The 14,576-nt window shown below is 43.4% G+C and overlaps 1 protein-coding gene across 1 annotated transcript in view; it reads right to left on the bottom strand.

The window, feature by feature from the left end:
- Positions 1 to 14,576, bottom strand: part of POU6F2 (POU class 6 homeobox 2) — a 485,869-nt gene that overhangs the window by 411,410 nt on the left and 59,883 nt on the right. The gene's annotated exons all lie outside the window — the stretch shown is intronic.

Below are 14,576 nucleotides of genomic sequence, written 5' to 3' on the forward strand. Positions count from 1 at the left end.
CTGCAATAAGAAAGGGGAAATTACATATTAATGGAAAATGAAAATTTTCCCTTAAAATGTATCAGCTGAATATGTCTAAGGAAAGCAGAATTTAGGCTAAAACAAAATGTCTCTTCAAAGAACATTTGATCTTAGATAAAACTATCTGCAAATGATTCAGCCATGTACACGTATGCCTTTTGAAATGACAACGTCTAGAAAGGCCTCCTGTTAGTAAATGCATACTGAAAGCTTTTATTTACAGTATGTGTCCAGTATGTTTTCCCCAAGATTAGATGGGAGGGGAAAATGATTAAATCAACATTAATATCTCCATATGATATTAAGACAGTATAATGCGTGAGGTGCTGTAATTAGAATTTCAATGCCCAATAATGTGGCTTGCTTGTTTGAAAAAATGAACTTTTTAACTCTTTGCCTTACATTAAATGTACTAATGTATTCATTAAAGTGCACTCTAACCCAGTGGCCTAACCCAAGGCTCAACTTATTTCAGAAACAATTTGGACTTCTCCAGCTGCCAAATCTGCAAACCTTGCAGAGCGATGCTGTTGAGGCTGCATTCTTTGAATGCTTATCAGAGAGTTTTTCCTACCGAACTGCTTGTAGATCCCAAAATTCAGCCCCAGTATTTGTCATCTGAGGATGTTTGATTCTGTCAAATAGCCGGCTTCAGCATTCTTTATTGATAATTAACTTACAATTATATTTAGTGTTGGATGTTATTTGATGGATGCCACGCAGGCAGTATCGATAACATGGATAAATAACATGCAGTGCGTTTAGTATTCTCCAGCTGATATGCAATAGAACTTGAAAACGGGCAGGATGCAAGGTTGCCAGTATAGCCCCATCCCACCCCCAGTCCCAGCCTCTACTCTTTGCTGCCGTTCACCTGGCTCACAGGGGGACTAGGGCGTATCCCCAGCCAATGAGGTCCTTTTTGGCATGACCTGGAAGTGGTGGGTTGTACCAGGACCAATTTAGTAAAAAATGCTTTATTTGGGGCCAATCATTACTGAATTGGCCCTGCATGGCCCATTGCTTCTGGGTTGCACCAAAAATGTCATAATCTACTGTGGATGACCTCTCATCAGCCCTGTCACACCCCCAGCCCCTGCACCCCCATTTTTATATTGGGAGAACCTGGCTATCCTGATAGCATGGTGGCTGCTATGCAACATTTCGTATCTGTTATTATGTGAAAGATGCCATGCCATGGTACAAGAGTCAGTCGCTGAAATACAATGACATTTATGATTTGATCATGGCTTGGATCTTGCTTAAAGTTTCCACAGATAGAAGGGGATGATTTTTGCCAGTTCCTCCCTCATGCAGCAGACATCCAGTTTCTCCCAGCTATTCGGGGGGGGGGGGCGGTGATTCCATTCCTGGGAATGACATCATCACGCTGAGCTGGGAGTGCATGCAGGGAGGCTCATTCTGAGCCGGGCGTGTGTGCAGGGAGGCTCATGTTAGTGGGCACTTGTGGCTGCAGTGAGGGGAGAGGTGGAGAAGTCACCCTCCCTCCATGAATGGAAATCCCTTCTGTCTGTGGAAATTCTAGGCAAGATCTAGTATTTAAAAGTTGATGCACAATGGCATTTGGCATGTAATTTATTGATTAATTTGCTTTATTTGGAGCCCGCCTTTCTCAAAGAGACTCAAGACAGATTATACAATCTAAGTCAATATAATCAATAGCATGGGTCATATAATAAAACAATGTAATAGGGATTGCAGAAATCTGAAAAAAAATCAGAAGTCTGAATAAAGCATAACTACTAAACATGGCATGTTAAACAGTAAATGGTATTATATAAGAAGAAAAACAATGCACTGAGAACAAAATCATGTATACAACAAAAGCTAACACACAGTGATGTTCACAGACCCATTCCCTTCCTTAAAACATCTCTTGAACCATTCTAATATAACCCTATCACCAGGGCTTTTTTTCAGCGGGAACACAGTAGAACAGAGTTCCAGCACCTCTTAAACATGGTCACATGGCCATTGGCCCCCGCCACCTGATCTCTAGACAGAGGGGAGTTTAGATTGCCCTCTGCGCTGCAATCTAAACTCCCCTCTGTCTGGAGATCAGGGGGCAGGGCCACCGGCCATGTGACCATTTTTGCCAAGGGAAATTTAAACTTTAAAAAACTCCCCCCTTGTTCCAGTTGACCCAAAGTGACATCATTGTGCGGTCTTGAGTTCCATCACAGAGTTCCACCACCCCTTTTCCCAGAAAAAAAGCCCTGCCTATCACCTTTATAAAAATGCCCTCTCGAACACTTCTGTTGTACATAGTATGCAGAATACCAGAATTATGGGTGCCTTTCTGATTTAGCTTAGAGCAAGGGTCTAAGCTAGGGTTGCTGTTACCCCAAGTGGGGGTAGGGGATCCCCCAATCCCAGCCTCCTCCACCGACCACCACTCACCTGGCCAACAGAGGGAAAGGCACGGGAATGAGCATCCCGGCATGCACACCCGGCTTGACATAATGATGTCATTCCCAGGAGTGACATCATCACGCAGGCCACGGGAGTGTTCCCAGGCTTCACATCGGGCTGTTTGGGTGCACAAGAAGATACAGGCAAGTGCCAGGTCCCTGCCCACCCCCCACCCCCACTGGGACAGTAAGGGACCTGGCAACCTTATGGGCACCACCACTCCTGCCAACACCTCTTTCGAAATTGAGTAGGGCCAGGTGTGGTTTTTGCAAAGGATTACCTCTAATTGTCCATAGATGATCTGATTGGCTTTGAAGAGCTTTAAAAACATTGCTCTGGCAGAAGCTGCTTCCACAGCACAAGGATCTTCACTGTGTGACTGAAGGTAAGCTGTAGCAAAATGGCCTCCTGCAGTAGCCATTTTGTGACTGCGCCCATCACACTGCATCAGAATTCCGCAGGCTCAAAAAGGTTGAGAACCCTGGACTAGAGGTTTGCCAGCCTCCCGGTGTGGCCTGAGAATTACAACTCATCTCTATACTACAGAATCAGTTCCTCTGAAGAAAATGGCTGCTTTGGAGGGTGTACTTTATAACATTATACCTCACTAAAGTCCCTCCTCACGATGCACCACCAAATTCTCCATATATATGGGGATCCCCCACTCCCAGCCTCCGCACCTCATCATGCATCACCTGGCCAACAGGGGAAAAGGTGCAGGAACGGGGGAAGAACCCCCAGAGTGCGCTCCCAGTCTGGAGCACTTCCACATCATACCAGGAATGACGTCATTCCTCTAGTTCTAGTATTTGGGGAAAAGGAGAAATAGGGTTGTGCCAGTGTCTAATTAGGTAAGTCTCCAGATCGGGCCCCTAACCAAAGCCCACGTGCTCCCCAATTTCATACCTGAGGGACCTGGCAATGCTAATATGTGTGTGTGTGTAAGAGAGAGAGAGAGAGAGAGAGAAAGAGAGAGAGAGAAGGTGGTTGTTTTGCAGCTTACTCTCACCTCTGCACAGCAATTAAGACAGACTGGACATACCTAGATCTAAATTGGGCTTGAAAGATGAGCCAGAAAACTACAGTATAATCATCTTTGAATACCTAGATTTTAAAAACCACTGAATAGTCCATAGCCATTTCTGAAACAGCTGGATTTTGGAAGCTACAGAGTAGAAAGTAACCAGCTTTGGAAGGATTCGTTTAAAAACTGCAGAGAAAGCACAGCACTGAGCAGGTTAATCTAATCCCTTTTAGAGAAACATTGAATGGATTACTCAAATCAACTGCAGGGTGGCCATGATAGGGTTAACCAGATCAATCGCCAGACTCCTTCCTCTTCTCAATCACCACCTATTATTCAATTGCCAAAGTAGCTGAGTCACACACCCTTTTGTCACGGGGCCCATTATTCTGACTGAAACTGGACAGCTAGCCACAGCTATATATTCAGGGGTAGCGTGTGACAGAAGCATAGCAATGGTGGCTGAATAAAATGAGACAGGCAAGTTGTGTGTCTATGCGAATTCAGATTTTTTTTTCCCCGCCACTGAACATCGTAGGTGAGAACCTTAACTCATTAAGGATTGGGGGGATATTACATCTAGCCAGGGCTTTTTTCTGAGAAAAGAGGTGGTGGAACTCAGTGGGTTGCCCTCAGAGAAAATGGTTACATGGCTGGTGGCCCCGCCCCCTGATCTCCAGACAGAGGGGAGTTTAGATTGCCCTCCATGCCGTGGTGCAGAGGGCAATCTAAACTCCCTTCTGTCTGGAGATCAGGGGGCGGGGATACTGGCCACATGGCCATTTTCAAGAGGTTCTGGAACTCCGTTCCACCACGTTCCAGCTGAAAAAAAGCCTTGGATCTAGCAATGAAGGTACAAAGCAAACCGGGGGAGGGGACGCTATTCAGTGTATTACACAGTGTTGAATGTGTAATTATCTGTCTGCAGGGTGGACATTGTGGGTGTGTGCTCAGTACAATGAGTTTCTGCTTCTCAGAAACTGAGATATTTTCCCTTAAGACCACGACAACTTAATACCCACTCAAAGCGGCTTACAAAGTATGTCATTATTATCCCGCAATAAAACACCCTGTGAGGTGGGTGGGGCGCAGAGAGTTCCAGAGAACTGTGACTAGCCCAAGGTCACCCAGCTGGCTTCAAGCAGAGGTGTGAGGAATCAAACCTGGTTCTCCAGATTAGAGTCCCATGCTTTTAACCACTACACCAAACTGGCTCTACACCAATCCTATGGGAGATCTCCAGAGCCTACCTGGAGGTTGGCAATTCTACCAGTACCTCCTGCCCTACTAAAGGCCTTTCCCCAATGGACCTCTCAGACCTCTCAAAGCCCTAAACCTCCTCAGCTCTGTCACAGTACTCACTATTGTCATTGTAGCTGGGCATTGCAACTTTAACTATTAGCAGTCTGCTCCTGGGGGGAAGGGCTGTATCTCCACTAGGGCTTCCCCTGGTGGAGGCAATGGATCCCCTGCTCCCACCCTCTGTCCCCCCCTTACCTAATTGATGGGGGGAAGTCAGGGGAATAGGTTTCCCAGGTGTAAGAGGAAAGAAAAAAGGTAAGTGCTGGGGTCCCCCCCCACTGGAAGAGTAAAGGGACCTGGTGTAGGCTCTGGTATCTCTTAGGAATGATCTTGAGTCTAAGGGCCAAGCTACACATGACGAATGACACTTGAACAGCAAGTGTATTTCTCCCTGTTCACTTGCCCTCCACTCAATCCACTTGCCGTTCAAGTGTCATTCGTCATGTGTAGCTTGGCCCTAAGGAGTGAATGAAGAGAGTTTACTCAGGAACTACAACTTTGACAGAAAGGAGAGAAACAGAATAGATACTGACTACCTCAGTAAACAGGGAAGAGGGACTTCTGGGAAGAAGCAGGAAACAGGAAGTAGCCTAAAAATACCAATCTGGAGACATGCAAGAAGGACAGAAGACAGGAGAAAAGAAGGATCCCACTCTGCCAACTATCTACCTGTCAGACCCACTGCCCCCAGCAGGTATTCTGTGTCTTCTGCCTTCTCTGTACACAAGGCATTGTATTTCCAACATTTGGCAACCCTAATCTCCACTTCCTTGCAGTCTTGTGTTTTAGGTCTCCATCTGGCCTTTGCTGGAACAGCATCCATGACAGAGTTCTGCTGACCTGCTCTAGATCTTGGCTTTTTGCAGAACAGTTGTGGGGGCTCAAGGGCATCAGACTGAGAGCCAAGCCACAAGTGACGCCTGACACAGGTTGGACACTTGTCAGCTTCCCTCAAGTTCTGATGGGAAACGTAGGCGTCCTGGTTTTACAGCTTGTCTCTCCATTACAGCTGCAAGACCAGGATGCCTACATTTCCCATCAAAACTTGAGGGAAGCTGACAAGTGTCCAACCTGTGTCAGGCGTCACTTGTGGCTTGGCTCTCAGTAGCAGGGGGACATAAGCCCTTAAAAAAGAACCATTCCTCAGAGGGTGGTCAGATATCTTTTTATACTGAGGCCATACATGCCTCACTGAGGCCATACAGGCCATACACTGAGACCCTCAGTGTGAGGGGAGGGGACAGTCAGCAGTTGTGGTTTCTGTCAGCAGCACTGCCAATGTTGGGAAACATACTTGTGCTACTCTGACCTTTAGGTTGATGGAGAGGAGCTTAAGGTACAGGGACAGGACCTCTAGAGGAGTGTTTTCAGAAATACAACTTATCCCATGTGCAGGGCCAGCTACATAGGTGATTAGGGATCTCAGTGAGTAGTTGAGTCTGCTGGTGAAGAGGATAGATATGGAAGGCACTGGAGGTCATCTTGAGCTAAGCTCATCTTGGACAAAAATGTCAGGCTCCATTTGGACTGTAATGTGCTTAATGTAAAAAAAAAAAAGTTACAGGTGAACTCACTCCCAGGGGAAAGTCAACAGGAGCCAGGACAGTCCAATTCAATGGGATTCATTCCTAAGGGATGGAGAAGATGTTCTGGGTCAACTAAAATAGGGGCAGGGTGAACTTGACAATGAGCTCATCGCAGAAAATGACAGCTCTTTAAGGAAACCAACCGTCCATAAGGGAAACTGTGCATGCCGAGGACATCGCATTCATGACCAAAAGCCATGCTTGGGATAATGACAAATTGAGTTGTCATGCATTGCAGTGGTACAGTGCAGTCCAGCGCTCTTTCAGAAAGTATCCACCGTCACCAGATGTGTCTTCCACAAAGCTGTTAGCACAGTAAAGAACAGAGAGAAGGGATTGCTGCCTTCCAAAAGTGGGGGCGTTTGAAGTTCCCTTTCTGGGAAGTTTCCTTTGCTGGAAAAAGTACAGTCGAGGGCGACCAAGATGATTAAGGGGTAGTATCACCTTTTCTATGAGTAAAGGCTGAGAAGTCTGGGTCTTTTCAGTTTAGAAAAGAGATAATGGGGGTCAGGTGAGGGACATGATAGAGGTTGATAAAATTATGCACAGGGTAGAAAGTGTAGAAGGAGAACTATTTCTCCCTCTCCCAAAATACTAGAGCTCAGGGGCATCCAATGAAGTTGATGTACACTGGGTTTAGGATGGATAAAAGGAAATATTACTTCACTCAATGAGTGATTAAAATGTGGAATTCTCTGCCAAAGGATGTAGTGCTAGCCACTGGTATAGAAGGGTTTAAAATGGGATTAGGGCAAGTTTGGTGTAGTGGTTAAGAGCGGCAGAACTCTAATTTAGAGAACCTGGTTTGATTCCCCACTCCTCCACTTGAAGCCAGCTGGGTGATCGTGGTTCAGTCATAGCTTCTCGGAGCTCTCTCAGCCCTACTCACCTCACAGGGTGATTGTTGTGAGGAGAATAATAAATTAACACACTTTGTAGACCACTCTGAGTGTGGCATTAAGTTGTCCTGAAGGGCGGTATATAAATCAAATGCTGTTGTTGTAGACCAATTCATAGAGAGTAGGTCTATCAGTGACTATTAGGAATGGTGATTAAAGGTAGCCTCCACATTTAGAGTTAGTAAAATCTAAATACCTATGTCAGGAGGCAGCATCAGGAGAAGGCCTCTAAGCCCTGTGGTTGACCCTCCAGAGTAACTAGTTGACCACTCTGCAATACAGGATGTCAGACTAGATGGACCAGTGGTCCAGTGCAGCAAGGCTCTTCTTATGATCTTGGCAACATACTCTGTCATCCCATCAGTTTTCTCCTGTACTTGCTTTCTAAGAATACTTTAGAAATAAAGATTAAAAATTATTCTCCAGCTTTCTTCTGACATGTTAATATTCAAACCGAAATAAGTTAGCACACCTAATTACGCTCACACTTAAGAGAAATAAAGTATAGTTTTGTAGTATAGACTGCAGCAGGGGTGGCCAAAATTGCTTAACGTAAGAGCCACATAGAATAAATGTCAGATGTTTGAGAGCCGCAAGACATGATGCATTGAAGAGACTTCAGAGGAGGAGGTGGGTTTGGGGGAGTCTCCTGAAAGTGACATCATAGAAAGGGGTGGAGTTTTGTGCAGTATGCTGGAAGTGACATCATCGGAAGGGATGGAGCTTGGGAAAAGCCATCACCTGGCCTTTAACTTGTAAGTGACATCACAAAAGTGACATCACATCCTTGCTAGGCTTCACCCCCAAAGTCCCCAGATATTTTCTGAGTCAGACCTGGCAACCTCAACATTTTTATTGAAAATATAGAAGACATGGAAAGAAAGAAGGAAGAAAAAAAGGAAAAGGAAGGAAAGACATGGAAAGAAAGAAGGAAAGGGACGGAGGGAGGGGAAAACATGGAAAGAAAGGAGGTAAGGGAGGAAAGAGAGGGAGGGAAATAAACTAGATTAAAATAAAAAATGTGGCCATGGCGATACTCAGAGATCTCCAGGAGCTGCACAATATGTCTAGAAGAGCCACATGTGGCTCCCGAGCCGCAGTTTGGCCACCCCTGGACTACAGTGTGGAAGAAGAGGAATCAGATGGAGCCACACCGTGGATTGTCCCCCAAGTCTTACTGTGATCGGGTCCTATAAACATGAGTTAGTTTGAAGTTCTTCATTGAAGTCCCAAAATTAATCAATTTTAAGATGGCAGTTCTGAATCAAAGCAATGTCTAACTCCAGTCATCCTCCTGATAATGTTAAGGAGGATAATGCAGCCTCTATTTACTCCACACTCTTGCCTGCTGCAAAATGGCAGTTGGTGCCAGGACCATCCTTGTACCAGGCCTAAGGAAGGCTTGGATAATGGATACTATGATGTCTAAGTGGTTGCTCCAAAGTTGTTGGATGTTGTGTGAAATGTCATTCATATGATGCCCAATAACCTTGGCTGTGTTAACTGGGATACAGAGGGCAGAGACAGGCATCAGTGCTGGCTAGCTATCCGTGGGCCATTTTGCTCCATCTAGAGTGATGATTTGGTTACTATGGGAAGCTAAGAATGTCTAGTTTAAAACATGCCTTTTGTGCAGGGCAAAAATCACTATAGAACTGGAAAGGGGACAATGTAGTTCCTGTACATCCTTCAAAAAGCCGTTCCAGCCATCTCCAAAACTACCAGACATGATTGCAACTGATAGAGAACATAGCAAGGTGTCCCCTGCCTGCTTACTTTGCATACAATGCTAATGCAGCTCTGCGGTGTTTAGTGAATTGACATTATTACAGATCTCAGTCTGAGGAAATGGTGAAGAATGCCTTAAATGCTTAAGGACAGGTTTAAGATTGAGAACTTCTCCTAGAAAATCTCACTGTTCAGAGGGAGATGATAGTATCACCTCACAAGAGCTACGCATTCTATGTAATGTTGTCTATAAGAGAGGAGAACGGGAAACACCTGATCGAACTCCCTTGGAGTGTCATACAGTCCCGACTGGGGCCCAAATTCCCTGAGACAGAGAGTGACAGTCACACATTTGCTATCATAAGTCATCCAGCGTAGCGTTCGTATAGACCAGACACAATTTGGTTCTACCTTTTATCTCTCCCATTGATCAAGGAAGGGGAATATTTTTTGTTATTGAAAAGATCAAAAAGCAACATTCATCAATTGACAGATGATACAATAGCCATCTTAAAGAAAAAAAATGTTAATTTCTTACACCCTGCTAAGATATCGCATTCAAAAGTTGTTCATAGTTTTTAGATGTATATGTTCTGTCTGTGATCCACCTCCCAGTACTAATGTTCTCTATTTGGCTTTCTTCGATGGATCTCTGTGGGCAGTTTAGTTAATATATACATTTATACCCCTCTTCTTTTTTCTGCATCAAAACTTGTTTAACCTCAAAAGGTCATATGAAGTGCATTAAATCCCTTTTAGGAAGGCCTGGGTGTTGTTTAAAATGAAAGTAATATAATGTGAAGTGTCTCTACTCTGGGCACAGATGAGAACACAAACAAATCATTTCAGGTGAGCATAAATTCTGCTCCAATTGCAAATGACCCTGCTAAGAGAAATTATGCTGAAGCAAAATTTTAAAGTTATTCTCTTGCACGCATATAATGCAGTACTCTTAGGGGCATTTTTCTTCATTTTAGCTAACAAACTTCTACTGTCTTCTGAAGAAGAAAAACAATTGCCCAACAAGTACTCAGTTAATTTATTATTAAACTCTTGTTGGAATGAAATAGTCTGTCAGTGTTCTTATTAGCCACAGTATTATGTGCCTGAAGCATGCAGGTTCCCTAAAATGAAAGGGGATGACGCTAGAGCTTAGTTTTATTTCTTCCTACTAGCTTCCTGATGATTACATTACTGTATTAAGATGAGGTGATCCGATCTTTGTGCTTTCATCTGAGAAGAAAGACCTTGGAACCACAAACCCATGTGGCCTTTAGAAGCAAGATGGTCAGGTTTGTTTTAATCAATAACTGCTTTTATTATTATTTTAATATACACAGATAAAAAGCATGGATTAAACAGAGTAGTTACTTGCATTACCCGGAGAACAAAATTAGGTTGTGGACGCAATAATTTGAGCCAGTTTGGTTAGTGGTTAAGAGTGTGGGACTCTAATCTGGAGAACTGAGTTTGATTCCCCACTCCTCCACTTGAAGCCAACTGACTGATCTTTGGTCAGTCACAGCTTCTAGGAGCTCTCTCAGCCCCACCGGGATAATAATAACATACTTTGTAAACCGCTTTGAGTGGGCATTAAGTTGTCCTGAAGAACGGTATATAAATCAAATGTATTATTGTTGTTGTTGTTATAGAACTAATATTTTTAAAAATAATGATCGTTATATAGTACTTTTGAGCATTTACGGTGCTTTACATACATGCATTAGTATGTATAGTCATTACAATAATCCAGTTATCCTATATTTCAGATGGGGTGCTGATATATGGTTGCCACTGCCTGGAGGAAAATGTGTCCCTTTAATAGCAGCTTAAGGAGATGTTCTTAACCAGATGATGTTAGTTTATTTCCATGCCATAAACTGCAACTGCCCATTTCCGCACATGAACTTTCTATTAAAGGGGCAGGACATCTTTCTCCAGGCCTGTTGGCAACTCTATGCTGTTGTGTAGTTGACCAGCCTTCAAAAGGGATTTAATTCATAAAATACATTCCTATAGCAAACCTGTCTCAGAGGATGAAAGTTAAAAACCAGATTCTAGTCTCAGTTTCTTTGATTCCAAATGCAAATGATACCCCCCAAATCCATTTAAATTGCAATAGTGATTTCTAATCCTGTCTGTTCCAACTAGAACCAGCAGGGCCAAATCAGTTTTAATCCTGATAATTTTCCTTATGGTGGTCCCAGACGGATCTTTCTAAACAGTTCAGTTCAAGAAAGCCCCTCACCCTTACACTAGGAGTCACAAAAACTGGCCTATAGCGTTCCATTAATTTCACGTGCATTCAAAACACTATGTTAAAACCCAGCCCCATTCACAATTATGTGCTATTATAGTATTGCTGCAACCTCTCATCTCATTGCTTCCAAAAGCTTTCTTCCCCCTGAAGGGGTAGTGCATTACAATAAAGAGGAAAATCTAAAAGCACTTTCCACTGTTTTGAAAACTTTAAAAGAAGGTGGTTATTACTCGAAGCTTTTCCAGAGCTCGCTGAAGAGAATAAAGCATCCTTCTAACACTCCCAAATAATTTTCAGAACCCTGTAGAAATTCAAACATATTATAGGAAACTTAACTAGAATTACTGCAGAGCTGCAGAACATCAAGATTTTTTTTAAAAGGATATTGCATGTTTAAAAGTTCTTTAAACCTCATCACAGTGATGTTGTAAAATGGGAACCCTGTCACCTAGGAAGCGAAGTGCGCCTAGACGAAATCCACGGTAATGATTATACAAAGGATTTATGCTGCTGATTGGTCTGTTCTCACAGTGCAGCTCTTCAGACTTCCCCCAGCCGTTTTCTAGCCTGACCTGCTGGGCTGTGTCCCCATCGCAATGACTCCCGGTTATTAAAAGGAAAACAATGCATTTGCAGAGTATCTTGCACTCCGCCTGCCCGAACAGTACAAAACAGCTTTTGAAGCTGAGACTCGCACCTAGAAGCATCCACTTTAAATGGGAGGGGGGGGGTCTCATTGATTGCTAGGAATACTCCAGTCTCATTTTTTTTTTTGGTCCATCGATTCCCCTGGTGACCTTCCGCAGCATCAAAGCCCAGAGCGAACCCAATCTGACCCCAACTTTATGTGTGTTATTATATTGAGAGACTGGGTCCACTTACAGTCCACGCCATTGTCTCTGAAGGTATGTAATAAAGTATTCTAGAACTGCTCCTGCAGAGAACACTTCATGCACTCGGCATTTCCTTTTTCTCTCTTTCTCCCCCCACCCCCCACCCCCGCTCTTAAAATTCTTCTCTTTGCTGTGTACAGAATGCCTTTTTTCCCCTTCCCTTCAGTGGACAGCTCAAATGAGCAACTTCAGACTTTGACTAATATTCACATAACTCTTGGTAAACAACATCCTTCACACAGATCTATAACTAATAATAATGCCCTTTATTAAGCTCTCCTGTGAAACAATATGTCTAATAAAAGCTGCTCTCCATGCTGTTTTAATTATAATAAATCACCTTCATTATGATGCATACTTCAATAGAACATGGCTAATGTTTAGCTACCTAGGATACAACTGTAATGAGAACCGAGAACAGACGCATCACAAAGAAAGTTATTTATTCGTGCACACAGAGGCAGGCGCATGCACAGAGAAATTCTGCCATACCCCCCTGCTTTGCAACATGAATTTCAACAACTTTTATCTTACCTTACTCTTCACAACATTGATGCCAAGAGGGGAAAGAGGAGGGGAAAGCCCTGAAAAATGCTGTATACACAAATAACAGCGCTCTGAACACTGTTCGCTAGCATAGAAAAATAAGTCCTTGCAGTGTGATCATTTCTCTATAAATGTATAAAAGTACTTTACCACCCTGTGCAACAAATCAGCAAAGAGACAGTAGGCTGTTGTGCAGTGGTACCTTGGGATTTCATGTCAAAGTCAACTTCCTTGGCAGTCCCAGGGGACCTGTGCTGTGCACATTCTCATGAAAGGTGTGAAAATCTGATTTTCTAAAATGGATCAGTAATTCTCTATGAAGGGGGGAAAGGATCGATAAATCTTTGCTAAGTAGATTGTAAAGGAAAAATTATTCTTTCAGTGACAGTACATTAGGATCCTCCAAACAATCTCAATAAACTAAAGACATAGCATTTCTCCACCAGCTACTTTTGGCTTCTGATATATTTTTGTAATCTCGGGATCATTCTGCAATGCACATACATTTGTATTTCCTAAGCAATGTTCCACGTTGAGGTTGATTTATGAGGAAATGCCATTATAATGCCAGGCTGCGAGCAGAAAAAAGAAAATTATTAGCCACTTCTAACCTGATAGATGTGATACAAGGAAATGTCATTACACTCATGCACACATATATGTTTGCTAGTATATCACTCCTTTTCTACAGTTACTCTGCATGTATCCTGTATAAAAAGACTGTGTTTTGGTGGTTCATGGGTTTGGACACAAGTCAGTGAAACTTTACAAGAGTCGGGAACAATAAGAGTGCAACCCTAAGAAAAGTTGCACCATTCTAAGTCAATTGACTTCAAGCATTTGACTCTGCTTAGGATGGCACTGTAAGAGTGCTAAACCCTTGAGCAAAGCAATATCGACAAGTCATCATTAACGTTCTTGATTGACACTCAGTCAAATGGTATAAATACAGGGAAGTCTGTTGGTCTTGCGGCACTCCTCCATCAGCCAAATCCATTTAGTCCTGCTCCATCCATGTTTTCCTGTGCCCATTTTTAAAGGAACACAACAAAAAAATAATATAACTATAAATAATATAACCATTATAACTCCAAAACCAGAGAGGAAAATACCGCATTCCTTGCAAAAGAAAATGGTGCCCACTCCATCTGCAACTTCACCTTAACAGAGACCAGAGTAGCAGAAATATCAGAAACTAGACTGGGCTTAGACTGGAGTAACACTTCTTAGGATTGCATTGTTAATGAGGGAAGCTACACAAAAGCAGTAGCGGGAGCAAGAAGTGTGGTGAAAGGAGATACTTTTAAACGGAGCCCCCCCCCACTAACAAGAACAAAGCATGCTTAAAATTTCTACGTTCTGACAGAACCTTGGTACACCATTACATCTACTGTCAGTGCTCTATAGCTCACTGTACCTTCTTATATGGTAAAATACAGCTGATGTGGTAAAAACCCCAGCAAGAATATTAGGCATAAAGGAATCAGGTTGGCCAGTTTTACGCAGACCTGGGCCGTTTCCAGATGGCTTTCCTGAAGCCGCTCCATGCCACAATGTTGTGGATCGTGCCAGGGAAAACGCAAAATATCACGTTTTCTCGCGCGAGTTTTGCGCAACGTTGAGCAAAAGTCACGCGAGAAAACGCAATATTTCGCGTTTTCCCTGGCACGATCCACAACATTGCGGCATGGAGCATCTTCAGGTAAGCCATCTGGAAATGGCCCTGTTCCAGTCTAAGTTAGAGATGGGCACAAACAGCAATACGAACAAAAAAAAGCCACGAACAGCCCAATCTGCTGTTCGCGGACAAGCTGTTTGTGAGGCCCCATTCTAAATGAACAGGTGGTCGTTGCAAGCCTCGTTTGTTGCTGTTCATCATGCCAA

The sequence above is a fragment of the Eublepharis macularius genome, chromosome 11 (genome assembly GCF_028583425.1).
Source record: "Eublepharis macularius isolate TG4126 chromosome 11, MPM_Emac_v1.0, whole genome shotgun sequence".
Lineage (NCBI taxonomy): Eukaryota > Metazoa > Chordata > Lepidosauria > Squamata > Eublepharidae > Eublepharis > Eublepharis macularius.